This window comes from Hemitrygon akajei, chromosome 15 (genome assembly GCF_048418815.1).
Source record: "Hemitrygon akajei chromosome 15, sHemAka1.3, whole genome shotgun sequence".
Classification (NCBI taxonomy): Eukaryota; Metazoa; Chordata; class Chondrichthyes; order Myliobatiformes; family Dasyatidae; genus Hemitrygon; species Hemitrygon akajei.
Genome location: NC_133138.1, coordinates 7200381 through 7213541, shown reverse-complemented (window position 1 = coordinate 7213541; position 13161 = coordinate 7200381). Strand labels below are relative to the sequence as shown.

The window sequence follows — 13161 nt, the reverse complement described above, 5'->3', positions numbered from 1 at the left end:
CTGGGTCTCTGGTGCTGTGCCTCGGAAGGGAAGGCATGCATCGGTAATAGCTGATGTTATAGAAGTAGGTGAACGTGATAGAGAGACCCAGGTGGTATGTTGCCTCCCAGGTGCCAGCATCAGGAACGTCATGGATTGGGGAGTGTGAGTAGCCAGACGTCTTGGTACATATTGGTACCATTGATGAAAGGAGAAGAGGTCCTAAAGAGAGATTTTAGGGAATTAGGTAGAAAGTTGCAAAACAGAACTTCCAGGGTAACTACCTCCGGATTGCTGCCTGTGCCATGTGCCAGTGAGGGCAAGAATCAGATGATCTGGCAGGTGAATGTGTGGCTGAGGAACTGGTGCAGAGGGCAGGGTTTCAGATTTATGGTCATTGGGATCTCTTCTGGGTAACGTATGACCTGTACACCTGAACCCAAGGGGGATCAATATCCTTGTGGGCAGGATTGCTAGAACTGTTGGGGAGAGTTCAAACTAGTTTGCCAGTGGAGTGGAAACCAGAGAGATAAAGCTGAGGATAGAGGTGTTGGTTTACAAGCAGAGGTACTGTATCATGAGACTGTGAGGGAGGACAGACAGTTAATAGGGCAAAATTGCAGTCAGTGGGATGGGTTGCAGTGTAAGAGGGGGACAAAACTGAAAAGGACGAATACAAGACCAAAGGTGGTATCTGAATGTACACAATACAAAATAAGGTAGATGACCTTGTAGTGCAGTTGGAGATTGGCAGGTGAGACACTGGACATCATTGAATCGAGGCTGAAAGACTACTGAAGTTGGGAGCTCAATATCCAAGGATACACAATCTATTGAAAGAACAGCCAAGTCGGCAGAGGAGAAAGAGTGGCTCTGCTGTAAAAAGTGAAATGAAATCTTTAGAAAGTGGTGAGATCAGATCGGAAGATGTGGAATCCTTGTGGGTAGAGTTCAGAAACTGTAAGGGTAAGAAGACCCTAATGGGAGGTAATTACAGCCCTCTGAACAGTAGTCAGGATGTGGTCTACAAATTACAGCAGGAGATAGAAAAAGCACGTTTTGTTAAGTCTGGAGGTTTTCAATATGTAGATAGATAGATCAAGTTGATGCTGGATCCCAAGAGCAAGAATTTGTAGAATGTCTCAGGTGGCTTTTTAGAGCAGCTTTTAGTTGAGCCCACTAGGAAATTTGCAATTCTGGACTGGGTATTGTATCATGAACCAGATACATTTAGGGAGATTAAGGTAAAGGAATCCTTAGGAAACAGTGATCATAATATGATAGAATTCACCATTGAGAGGGAGAAACTAAAGTCAGATGTATCGGTACAACAGTGGAATAAAGGCATTTACAGAGGCATGAGAGAGGCGCAGGCCAAAGTTGATTGAAAGGGGACATTAGCGGGGATGATGGCAGAGCAGCAATGGCTGGAGTTTCTGGGAGCAATTCGGAAGGCCCAGGATAGATACATTCCAAAGAAGAACAGGTATTCCAAGGCAGGATGATGCAACCATGGCTGACAAAAGAAGTCAAAGTCAACATAAAAGCAAAAGAGAGGGCATTTAATGAACAAAAATATTGGGTAGTTAGAGGATTGGCAAATCTTTAAAAACCAATAGAAGGCAATTTTAAAAAATCATAAGCTAAGCTAGCCAATATCAAAAATAATACCGGAAGTTTTTTTTTCAGACATATAAAGAGTGAAAGAGGGGTGAGAGTGGATATTGGATCGCTGGAAAATGATGCTGGAGAGGTAGTAATGGGGACAAGGAAATGGTGGACCAACTGAATAAATATTTTGCATCAGTCTTTGCTGTGAAAGACACTAGGTGTGTGCCAGGAGTTCAAGAGTGCCAAGGTGCAGAAGTGAGTGCAATTGCAATTACTAGGGAGATGGGGCTTGGGAAATTGAAAGGTTAGAAGGTAGATAATTCACCTGGACTTGGACTATAATCCTGAGTTAGTGAAAGCTGTGACTGAAGGGATTATGGAGACATTGGAAATTATCTTTCAAGAATCTATAGATTCTGGTATGGTTCCAGAGGGCTGGAGAAGTCAAATCAAGTCACTTTTTATTGTCATTTTGATCAAATATTGAAAAGGCCTAGACAGTGTGGATGTAGAGATGAAGTTTCCTTTGGTGGGAGAGTCTCGGACCAGAGGGCACAGTTTCAGAATAGAGGGATGTCCATTTAGGACAGAGATGTGCAGGAATTTCATAAGTCAGAGGGTGGTGAATCTGGAATTCGTTGTCCTTCCCATGATTCAGGATATTTACAAAGATAGGTGTGTAAAAACGACCCGTAGGATAATTGGAGACCCGAGTCATCCCCAACCACAAAATGTACCAGCTGCTACCATCCAGGAAACGGTACCGCAGCATAAAAGCCAGGACCAACAGGCTCCGGGACAGCTTCTTCCACCAGGCCATCAGACTGATGAACTCACTCTGACTTGAGTGTACTCTATATTACATTGACTGTTCTATTTATTATAAATTATAATGAATTACTATAATTGCACATTGCACATTTAGATGGAGACATAACATAAAGATTTTTACTCTTGTATGTGAAGGATGTAAGAGATAAAGTCAATTCAATTCACAGGTGGTTCTGAAGGCCAGGTTGTTAGATTCTTGAATAGTCAGGGTCTGAAAGGTTACAGGGAAAAGAATGGGGTTGAATGGGAAACGGATCAGCCATGCTCTTATGTCTTATGGTCTAAACCTGTGTCAACTAACTGGCAGGAGTATTCAAGGACACTTTCAACCTCTCACTGCTATGGGCCGAAGTTCTCACTTGCTTCAAAAAGGCAACAATCATACCAGTGCCTAAAAAGAATAATGTGAGCTGCCTTAACGACTATTGCTCGTTAGCACTCACATCGACAGTGATGAAATGCTTTGAGAGGTTGGTCATGACCAGACTGAACTCCTGCCTCAGCAAGGACCTGGACCCATTGCAGTTTGTCTATCGCCACAACAGGTCAACAGCAGATAGGCAAATTGCAATGGGTCTCCCCACAGCCTTAGACCACCTGGACAACACAAACACCTATGTCAGGATGCTGTTCATTCAAGATTCAAAAACTTTATTGTCATTCTAACCGTACATCAGCTCTGCAGGGCAGAATGAGACAGCGTTTCCCAGGAGCAGTGCAATCATAACATAACAAACACAACACTAAATAATAAACATAACAATAAATAGTAAAACACAACAGCCACATGTCAGTTGAAAACAAGTTATAAGTGTCCAGTGCAAGTTAAAAGTGTCCAAAGCAGAGTCAGGTAGAGCAGCTATTTAGCAGTCTGACTGCCTGTGGGAGGAAGCTGTTTAGTAGCCTTGTGGTTTTAGTTTTGATGCTCCTGTAACTTTTACCTGATGGCAGAAGAACAAACAGTTCATGGAGAGGGTGTGAGGGGTCTTTAATGATGTATCGTGTCTTCTGGAGGCATCGACTCTGAAAGAGGTCTTGGACAGAAGGTAGGGAGACCCCAATAACCTTCTCTGCTCCCCTAACCACCCTCTGCAAGGCTTTTTTGTTGGCAGCACTGCAGCTGGAGTACCAGGTTGTGATGCAAAAGGTCAGCACACTCTCAACCACGCCTCTGTAGAATGTAGTTAAGATGTTAGTGGGGAGTGATGCTTGTTTAAGCTTCCTCAGAAAGTGCAATCTCTGCTGGGCTCGTTTCACAATCCCAGTGGTGTTCCTGGACCAGGTGAGATTGTCCGAGATCTGCTCCCCAAGGAACTTGATGTTTTCCACTCTCTCCACTGTGGAGCCGCTGATGCTGAGGGGTGTGTGCTCAGGCTGAGACTGTCTGAAATCGACGATCATCTCCTTGGTTTTGCTGACATTAAGCATCAAGTTGTTTTCACTGCATCAGCTCTCTAGGTGTTTAACCTCCTCCCTGTAGATTGATTCATCATTTTTGCTGAAGAGCCCCACCACTGTGGTATCATCAGCAAATTTAATGATCAGGTTCTCCTTGAATCTGGCTGCACAGTCATGTGTTAGCAGTGTAAACATTATATAAACATCAACTATAGCTCAGCATTTAATACCATCATTCCCACAATCCTGATTGAGAAGTTGCAGAACCTGGGCCTCTGTACCTCCCTCTGCAATTGGATCCTCGACTTCCTAACCAGAAGATCACAATCTGTGTGGATTGGTGATAACATATCCTCCTCTCTGACGATCAACACTGGCGCACCTCAGCTGTATGGTTAGTCCTCTGCTCTACTCTCTATATACACATGACTGTGTGGCTAGGCATAGCTCAAATATCATCCATAAATTTGCTGATGATACAACCATTGTTGGTAGAATCTCAGATGGTGACGAGAGGGCGTACAGGAGTGAGATATGCCAACTAGTGGAGTGGTGCCGCAGCAACAACCTGGCACTCAACGTCAGTAAGACGAAAGAGCTGATTGTGGACTTCAGGAAGGGTAAGACGAAGGAACACATACCAATCCTCATAGAGGGATCAGAAGTGGAGAGAGTGAGTAGTTTCAAGTTCCTGGGTGTCAAGATCTCTGAGGACCTAACCTGGCTCCAACATTGATGCAGTTATAAAGAAGACAAGACAGTGACTATACTTCATTAGGAGTTTGAAGAGATTTAGTCTGTCAACAAGTACTCTCAAAAATTTCTATAGTACCGTGGAGAGCATTCTGACAGGCTGCATCATTGTCTGGTATGGAGGGGGCTATTGCACAGGACCGAAAGAAGCTGCAGAAGGTTGTAAATCTAGTCAGCTCCATCTTGGGTCCTAACCTACAAAGTACCCAGGACATCTTCAAGAAGCAGTGTCTCAGAGTACGTCAGTGATAATAAACCCGATTCTGAATGAATATTTTCTGCCTTATTTGCACTATTTTAATATCTATTTTATTGTAATTTATAATACAATTTACTTTATTTAGAGAGACGGCAGGGGTAGGCCCTTCCTGTCCTCTGAGCTGGTCTAGCCTGCAAACAGCTACTTGGAGCCACAGGGTGAGAGCTGAGCCTCTGGTGAGTGAGCTGCCCTAGAATGGACAGGACAAGCCCCCTCACCAGAGGTCCTGCCTTCCCTGGACTCTTCACACACCCCAACTGCATCATTTAAAGAACACAGTTATTTATTTAGAAAGACAGTGTGGAATGGGCCCTTCCAGTTCTTTGAGACCTAATGCCCAGCAACCCCTGCAAACACCGATTAACCCTAACCTAATCACTGGACAATTCACAATGACCGAGTAACCGACCCAGTACGTCTTTCAACAGAAGGAAACCCACACTTTCCACAAGGAGGTCGTACAGATACTCCTTCATGGAGGAAGCTGGGATTGAACTTCGAACTCCGACACTCCAAACTGTGATAGCGTCACGCATGCAGTACTTTAGTGTCCATACTGGAAAATTTCACAGTCTTTGTCAGTGATAAAGCTGAATCTGATTGCCAGGATTAAAATCTGAGGCAGATTGGTGGGTGGGGGGGGGGGGGGGGGGGGGTTGGTGTTACAAGAAGGCTCCTGGGCCTCATCAGTGTTTGAGCTCTGCAGCTCTGTGGAAAGGGTCAGACAAAGAGCCCATTTAAGACACAGGAGCAGCTTGGCACAAGAGGTTGTTGAGCGAGGCCCGCCTCTGGATAAATATGCTGAAGAATCAGACCTAGTCATGGACCACAGAGAGCGGGGGAAGGGTCTGGAGGTTGTAGAATGCAGAGTGCAGTCCATCTACACTGAATAAACAATCCTGAATTTTGTGATTGATAAATTGGTTTATTGTTGTCACGTGTACCGAGGTACAGTGAAGACTTTGTTTTGTGGCGACCCACTTCCCAGCGCACTCGAACCGGCTCACAAAGTGGCGCGCGCCGGCATTGAGGCCGGTCCCAAAGAGGGCACCAAGCCTGCTTCACCAGCAAGGGGAAAAGCCCGCGCGCGGGACGGGACTGTGAATACGCATTTCCGCCCGGGGAGGACGGGAACAGGAAGGCTTTAAAGCGAGGCTACGAAGTTTGAATAAACCTCTTTTGTAACTGCAGCTCACCGACTCCGTGTCGTTATTTCAGCGCTGCGTGTAGCACACTGCTACAATTGTGCATTTCTTCCATACAGATTCAAGATTGTTTAAAGTCATTTCCTGTACACGAGTGTAAAGGAGAATGAAATAATTGTTACTCCAGGTCCACTGCAGTGCAAAAAAACATAAGATAAAGAACACAATAATAATATAAATATATAAGAGATTATGTACATGGATTGATTGTATGCCCATAAAGTGACACTAGGCACAGGAGTGTCTGTACAGAAGGTGACTCTGACAAGGAACAATAAAGTACTGGTGGTTGGGGGTGCAGAGGGGTGGGTTAGTGAGTGGAGGTGTCGATCAGTCTTACTACTTGGGAAAAGTAGCTGTTTTTGAGTCTGGTGGACCTAGTATGGATGCTACGTACCTTCTCCCTGCTGGGAGTGGGATAAACAGTCCATGAACAGGGTGGGTGGGATCCTTCTTGATGTTATGGTAAATCTCCTCTGCACCCTCTCTAAAACTTTCAGATATTTCCTATCGAGCCTGGGTCTCTGGAGCGGTAGAGACTGGGGACCTACCCACTGGGTCTTCCTGGAGCAGGTGGTGGTGAGCTGTCTTCTTGAGCTACTGGGGTCTATATGATGAAGGAGGAAAGAGAGTGAGAGATAAAGGAACAGATCGTCATGGCTGACCCATCGAACAAACTCCTATGAACTGCTATTGAAAGTGTTCTGACTGGTTGCGTCGCGGTCTGGTGTGGCAGTTCGATTGCGCAGGAATGTCAGAAGCTGCAGCGGGTAGTGGACTCTGCCCGATACACCATGGGCACAGCCCTCTCCAGCACTGGCAGTATCTACAGGAGGCTCCGCAACATTCACCATTAACGATCCGGGCCACGCCATCTCCACACAACGCCCATCAGACAGGAGGTACCGAAACCTGAAGTCCCACACTGTTAGGTTCAGGAACAGCTACTTCCATAAGACACAGGAGCCCATTGAGACTACTCTACAATTCCAACATGGGTGATTTATTATCCCTCTCCATCCCATTCCCCTGCCTTCTCCCCAGAACCTTTGCCACCCTGAATAATCAAGAACCTATCAGCCTTCGCTTTAAGTAGACCCAATGACTTGGGCTCCACAGCCGTCTGTGGCAATGAATTCCACAGGTTCTCCACCCCCTGGCTAACCTCATCTCTGTTCTAAAGGGACGTCCCTCTATTCTGAGGCTGTGTCCTCTGGCCCTACACTTCCCCACTGTAGGAAACATCCTCTCCATTTCCACTCTATTTAAGCCTTTCGATATTTGATAGTTTTCATTGAGATCTCTCAGATTCCACCACTCACCCCACAGTTGGGGTAATTAACAATGGCCAATTAACCCACTGACCCCACACATCGTTAGGATGCTGGAGGAAAACGTGATAGAGGTGTATAAGATGATGACAGGCATAGATAGCGTGGACAGCCAGAGAATTTTTCCCAGATTGGAAATGGCTAATCCGATGAGATGTAATTACAAGGTGATTGGAGGAAAGTATGAGGGATTGTTAGGGGTAGGGTTTTTACACAGAGTGGTGGACGTGCTGCCAGGGGTGGTGTTAGAGACAGATACATGAGGGACATTTAAAAGACTCTTCGATAAGTACATGGATGATAGAAAAATGGAAGTTTATGTGGGAGGGAAGGGTTAGATTGATCAGAGTAGGTTAAAGGATCAGCACAACATTGTGGGCCAAAGGGCCTGTAGTGTGCTCTACTGTTCTGTGCTCTGAGTGCAATTGCAGGTTAATGAAATTAATAGTGTACAAGTGTCTCTGGGGATGAATCTCCCAGGCAACACTTCAGGGATGACCATAGGATTACATTTGCTCATCCAACTGAGTGGTGTCCATGGTTACGGCCGAATCTTAATTGCCAACATCTCATAAATAAACCAGTGTAGGTGCGAGTGGGGCTGGAAGTCAGATATTATAAATTAAATGGTGGTAGTTTACCATTGACAATTTAAAAGGGAAATGCTGCTCGGGTACTTGGGAGTGGGGACCAGCTCTTGTACAAGGAGCTCACCTGTTTGCGTTTTCACTTTCAAAGAACAAAGATCAACACAGCACAGTACAGGCCATTCAGCTGTATTTATAGAGCTGCATCATTACCCCGCGACTCTTAAACTCTATCCCTCCACTTATGAAAGCTAACACTCCATAAGCTTTCTTAACTACCCTATCTACCTGTGAGGCAACTTTCAGGGATCTGTGGACACGTACTCCCAGATCCCTCTGCTCCTCCACACTCCCAAGTATCCTGCCATTTACTTTGTACTCTGCCTTGGAGTTTGTCCTTCCAAAGTGTAGCACTTCATACTTCTCCGGGTTGAACTCCATCTGCCACTTCTCAATCCATTTCTGCATCCTATCAATGTCTCTCTGCAATCTTCGACAATCCTCTACACTATCTACAACACCACCAAACTTTGTGTCGTTTGCAAACTTGCCAACCCACCCTTCTACCCCACATCCAGGTCGTTAATAAAAATCACAAAAAGTAGAGGTCCCAGAACAGATCCTTGTCGGACACCATTAGTCACAACCCTCCAATCTGAATGTACTCCCTCCACCACGACCCTCTGCTTTCTGCAGGCAAGCCAATTCTGAATCTACCTGGCCAAACTTCCCTGGATCCCATGCCTTCTGACTTTCTGAATAAGCCTACTGTGTGGAACCTTGTCAAATGCCTTATTAAAATCCATGTAGATCACATCCACTACACTACCCTCATCTATATGCCTGGTCACCTCCTCAAAAAACTCTATCAGGCTTGTTAGACACGATCTGCCCTTCGCACAAAGCCATGCTGACTGTCCCTGATCAGACCATGATTCTCTAAATGCCCTTTGATTCTGTCTCTAAGAATCTTTTCCACAGCTTTCCCACCACAGACATAAGGCTCACTGGTCTATAATCACCCGGACTATCCCTACCACCTTTTTTGAACAACGGGACAACATTCGCCTCCCTCCAATCCTCCAGTACCATTCCCGTGGACAAAGAGGACATAAAGATCCTAGCCAGAGGCTCAGCAATCTCTTCCCTCACCTCGTGGAGCAGCCTGGGGAATATTCCGTCAGGCCCCGGGGACTTATCCGTCCTAATGTATTTTAACAACTCCAACACCTCCTCTCCCTTAATAATAACATGCTCCAGAACATCAACCTCACTCATATTGTCCTCACGGTCATCAAGTTCCCTCTCATTGGTGAATACCAAAGAGAAGTATTCATTGAGGACCTCGCTCACTTCCACAGCCTCCAGGCACATCTTCCCACTGTTACGAATGATGAACAACTCTGATGGGCAGAAGGGTGCAAAATCGCCAATGCCCCCCCCCCTTTGGAGAATCGCAAATCGCTATTATTCCGATGCTGTTATCAAGGAAGTGAGAGAGACACAGGACTCTGCCAGGGCAGTTGTTATTGATAACAGCTCATGAAAGTTAATGAGAGAGAGGCACAGCTAAGGTGGAATGTCTCCTCCTAACAAAAGCAGAACGGAACCATTGATTACTGCTATTGTCTTGTGGAGAAGGATTGTTTACTTGGTACTGTTCTATTCATTGAAACCCCTCAGGGGACAACCAGACTGGGCTGGTTTGATGGGTTACATCATCTCAACCTGATTGACACCTGAGACCCCGTGAGTGGGGATAAAAGTGGGGTCTGGGGTAACATCCCTCAGACACACCAGGAGAAATGCTAGTGAGCATCAGAACCCCCATGAGACAGGATGGGAGACTGGAAACTGAATGGAGGGTCGGTAAATTTTAACTCACAGTGTTTTTTTTAGCGAGACCGGTGGGGGCTTGTGTGTGTGTCCACCCTTGCCTGGGTGACGAGTCCACCACGGAAGAATGGTCTAGCTAAAGGACAGAGGGGTCATACGTGAATGGCCACAGCAACAACGCATCGACGGATCAAAATCGTAAAGGAAGGTTGGCAAGTCAGTAGCTGTTACTGTTCTCTCTCTCTCTCTCTCTCTCTCTCCAACAATTGAAACACCGCGACCAACAACTACCGCAGCCTGCATGAACTGAACTGAACTTTATATTTCCATCTGACAATTCATTATCCCCTAGACAACGATAGAGCTTATTTCTTATTGATTATCATTATACCTGCACTTTTAGGTTTAGTATTGATGACGTATATTATCTGTATATTTGCATTGATATTATTTTTGTATATTTTTACTAATAAATACTGGTGAAAATAGTATCACCAGACTCCAATGGACACTTCTATCTTTGCTGGTAAGACACCCAGTTACAGGGTTTGTAACACCACCCTTATCTCTAATCGGTCCTATCTTCACTACTGTCATCCTTATGTTCTTCACATAATTGAAGAATGCCTTGGGGTTTTCCTTTTACCCTATTTGCCAAGGTCTCATGCCCCCATCTTGCTCTTCTCAGCCCCTTCTTAAGCTCCTTTCTTGCTATCCTATATTCCTCAATAGACTCGTCCGATCCTTGCTTCCTAAACCTAAGCCTTCTTCCATCTGACTAGGTTCTCCACTTCCCTTGTCACCCATGGTTCCTTCACCCTACCATTCTTTATCTTCCTCACCGGGACAAATTTATCCCAAAAATCCCGCAAGAGATCCCTAAACATCGACCACATGTCCAAAGTACATTTCCCTGCAAAAACATCATCCCAATTCACACCCGCAAGTTCTAGCCTTATAGCCTCATAATTTGCCCTTCCCCAATTAAAAATTTTCCTGTCCTCTCTGGTTATATCCTTTCCCATGATAATGATAAAGGCCAGGGAGTGGTGGTCACTGTCCTCCAGATGCTCACCCGTTGAGAGATCTGTGACCTGACCTGGTTCCTTGTTTAACTTTTCAGGTGTCATAACTTGTACAACTTTCAGATCCCCATGGGTCAGAGTCAGGTTTCATATCGCTGGCATATGTCATGAAGTTTTTTTTTGTTTTGTGGCAGAAGTACATTGCACTATATAATAATAAACATTATAAATTACAATAAGAATTATATACAGTAATAAATATAGTATATACTGTAAATACATATATGTGTATATACATATTCTATAAATTAAGAGAGCAAATGAAATAATGGAACAAAGTAGTGAGCAGTGTTCATGGATTCATTGTCCATTCAGAAATCTGATGGCAGAAGAGAAGAAGCTGTTTCTGAAACATTGAGTGTGGGTCTTCAGGCCCCTGTCCCTCCTCCCTGATGGTCGCAATGAGAAGAGGGCAGGTCCTGGGTGATGGGGTCATCACACCACAGTCAGTCAGCTCGATCACATTCCTTCCCCGTTCTGATGTTTGGTCTGAATAAAAACTGAATCTGCATGCTTTTCTGCACTGATTTGTTGCCGCATGATTGGGTGAGAAGAGGGGTGCCACGGTAGTGTAGCGGTTAGCTTGATGCTATTACAGCTCAGGGCATTCTAGATCAGAGTTCAATTCCAGTGTCCTCTGTAAGTAAGTTACTTCCTGTGTATGTGTGTTTCCTCCAACAGTCCAAAGAGATTCCAGTTAGTAGGTTAATTAGGTTAGTAGGTTAGTTAGTAGGTTAGTAGGTTAATTGGTCATTGTAAATTGTTCTGTGATTAGGCTAGCGTTAAATTGGTGGGTCGCTGGGTGATGTAACTCAAAAACCCAAAGGGGCTGTTCCACACTGTACCCTAAAGAAATAAATAATATAAATATTTGCATTAATGCTCAGGTGTAGAGGTGTACTTAATAAAGTGGCCACTAAGTATGTGTTCAAATCTGTGGGCTGATGAACCCATAGTGTCCTGTCCTATGTAACGTGGGTCAATGGACACATAGTGTGCTGTTGTGTGTAACATGGTGGGCCAAAACAGCCATGGTGTGCTGTTGTGTGTAATGTGATGGGCTGAATGGCCTGTTTACTGCTGTATGGTTCAATGTTCCCAAGGGCATTTTATATCTCACTTGCAAGCCTTGTCTGGATCATAGTCAGAGAGGGATAATCCAGAATACCTGGATACAGTTAGAAAGGTGGTAATCCAGATTCCCTGGAACCAGATTACCCCGATGACTGTCAGAGCGGATGTAATCCAGTTTATGGGCATACAATCAATCTACATATAGAAGCCATTTTATGTACTTATAGTTATTATTTGTTTATTATGATTGCGTTCTTTATCTTTATAATTTTTTGGTATGCATCAGATTCGGAATAACAATTATTCCGTTCTCCTTGACATGTGTACTGGAAACGGCATTAAACTGTTTTACAATTCTGAATGTACTTTTCACATTGACCTTCCCAAGTTGACGCCCCAGTGGTCACACCGTGCAAGTGACTCTGCGTGGAGGCTGGGGGGTCGCCCCAAGCGGCAGAGACAGCCGCAGGACTCTGCGCCACGTCAGGGTCCGCCCGACGTCGGGGGAGGAGGGAGCCAGCCGGCGACTACAGCAGAGAGACGGGCGGAGACGCACTGAGCGCAGCTCGGAATTACGGTGAGTGTCAGGGGCCGGGACCACGATATCGCAAAGACATCGTCTACTCTAAAGACATGTGTCCAGTTGTTTTGAGAGATTGTTACTTAAGCATCATTTAAACAATTTATTAAGTGCGGTCCGTTTTCTAAACTTACCTGGATATTTGTTCTCATATTTTTCTGTAGGACTGTTAAATTGTAGAATCTTAATCAGGTATATTAGCGGCAAATGTCGTGAAATTTGTTGTTTTGCGGCACAGCATAATTATCGTTTAATAGTTCTTAAAAGGTGCACGAGTCTTGTTTCTAAATGTCACTTTGCTCAGCTTTCAACCCGAAGTTGTTTAAAATGGTGCAAGAGGTGCATTTAAAAAAATTGTACATTATTACTTTTAAATATTCTGTAATGTCAAATTGCTTTAAAGTTTGCAGATCAGGTGGTTGCCTTTGAAGGAAATAAGTAGCAATTGTAGCCATCTACTGAAAGATATGCTGAAATGATTATATGTAAATGTTATGTCTGCTAAATAGTTTTAAAAATCTAAATCTGTTATTTGAAGAATTTAATGGAACTCTTTTTGTGTTAAATAACTTCACTGTGAATGGAGATTGAAGAAAATCTCAAATGTTGCCTTGGAAAATGTTACTTTTTTT

General features: G+C 44.5%; 1 protein-coding gene across 2 annotated transcripts in view; it reads left to right on the top strand.

Annotated features, from left to right (window-relative positions):
* The first annotated feature begins 12401 nt into the window (after positions 1 to 12401).
* anxa6 (annexin A6) overlaps positions 12402 to 13161 on the top strand; it is a 114374-nt gene continuing 113614 nt past the window's right edge. Inside the window, exon 1 of one of the 2 annotated variants that reach the window (XM_073067115.1) lies at positions 12402 to 12526. The gene's annotated coding sequence lies outside the window, so the exon portion shown is untranslated. The remainder of the gene's footprint in view (positions 12527 to 13161) is intronic. The other variant, XM_073067116.1, reaches the window with a different exon arrangement.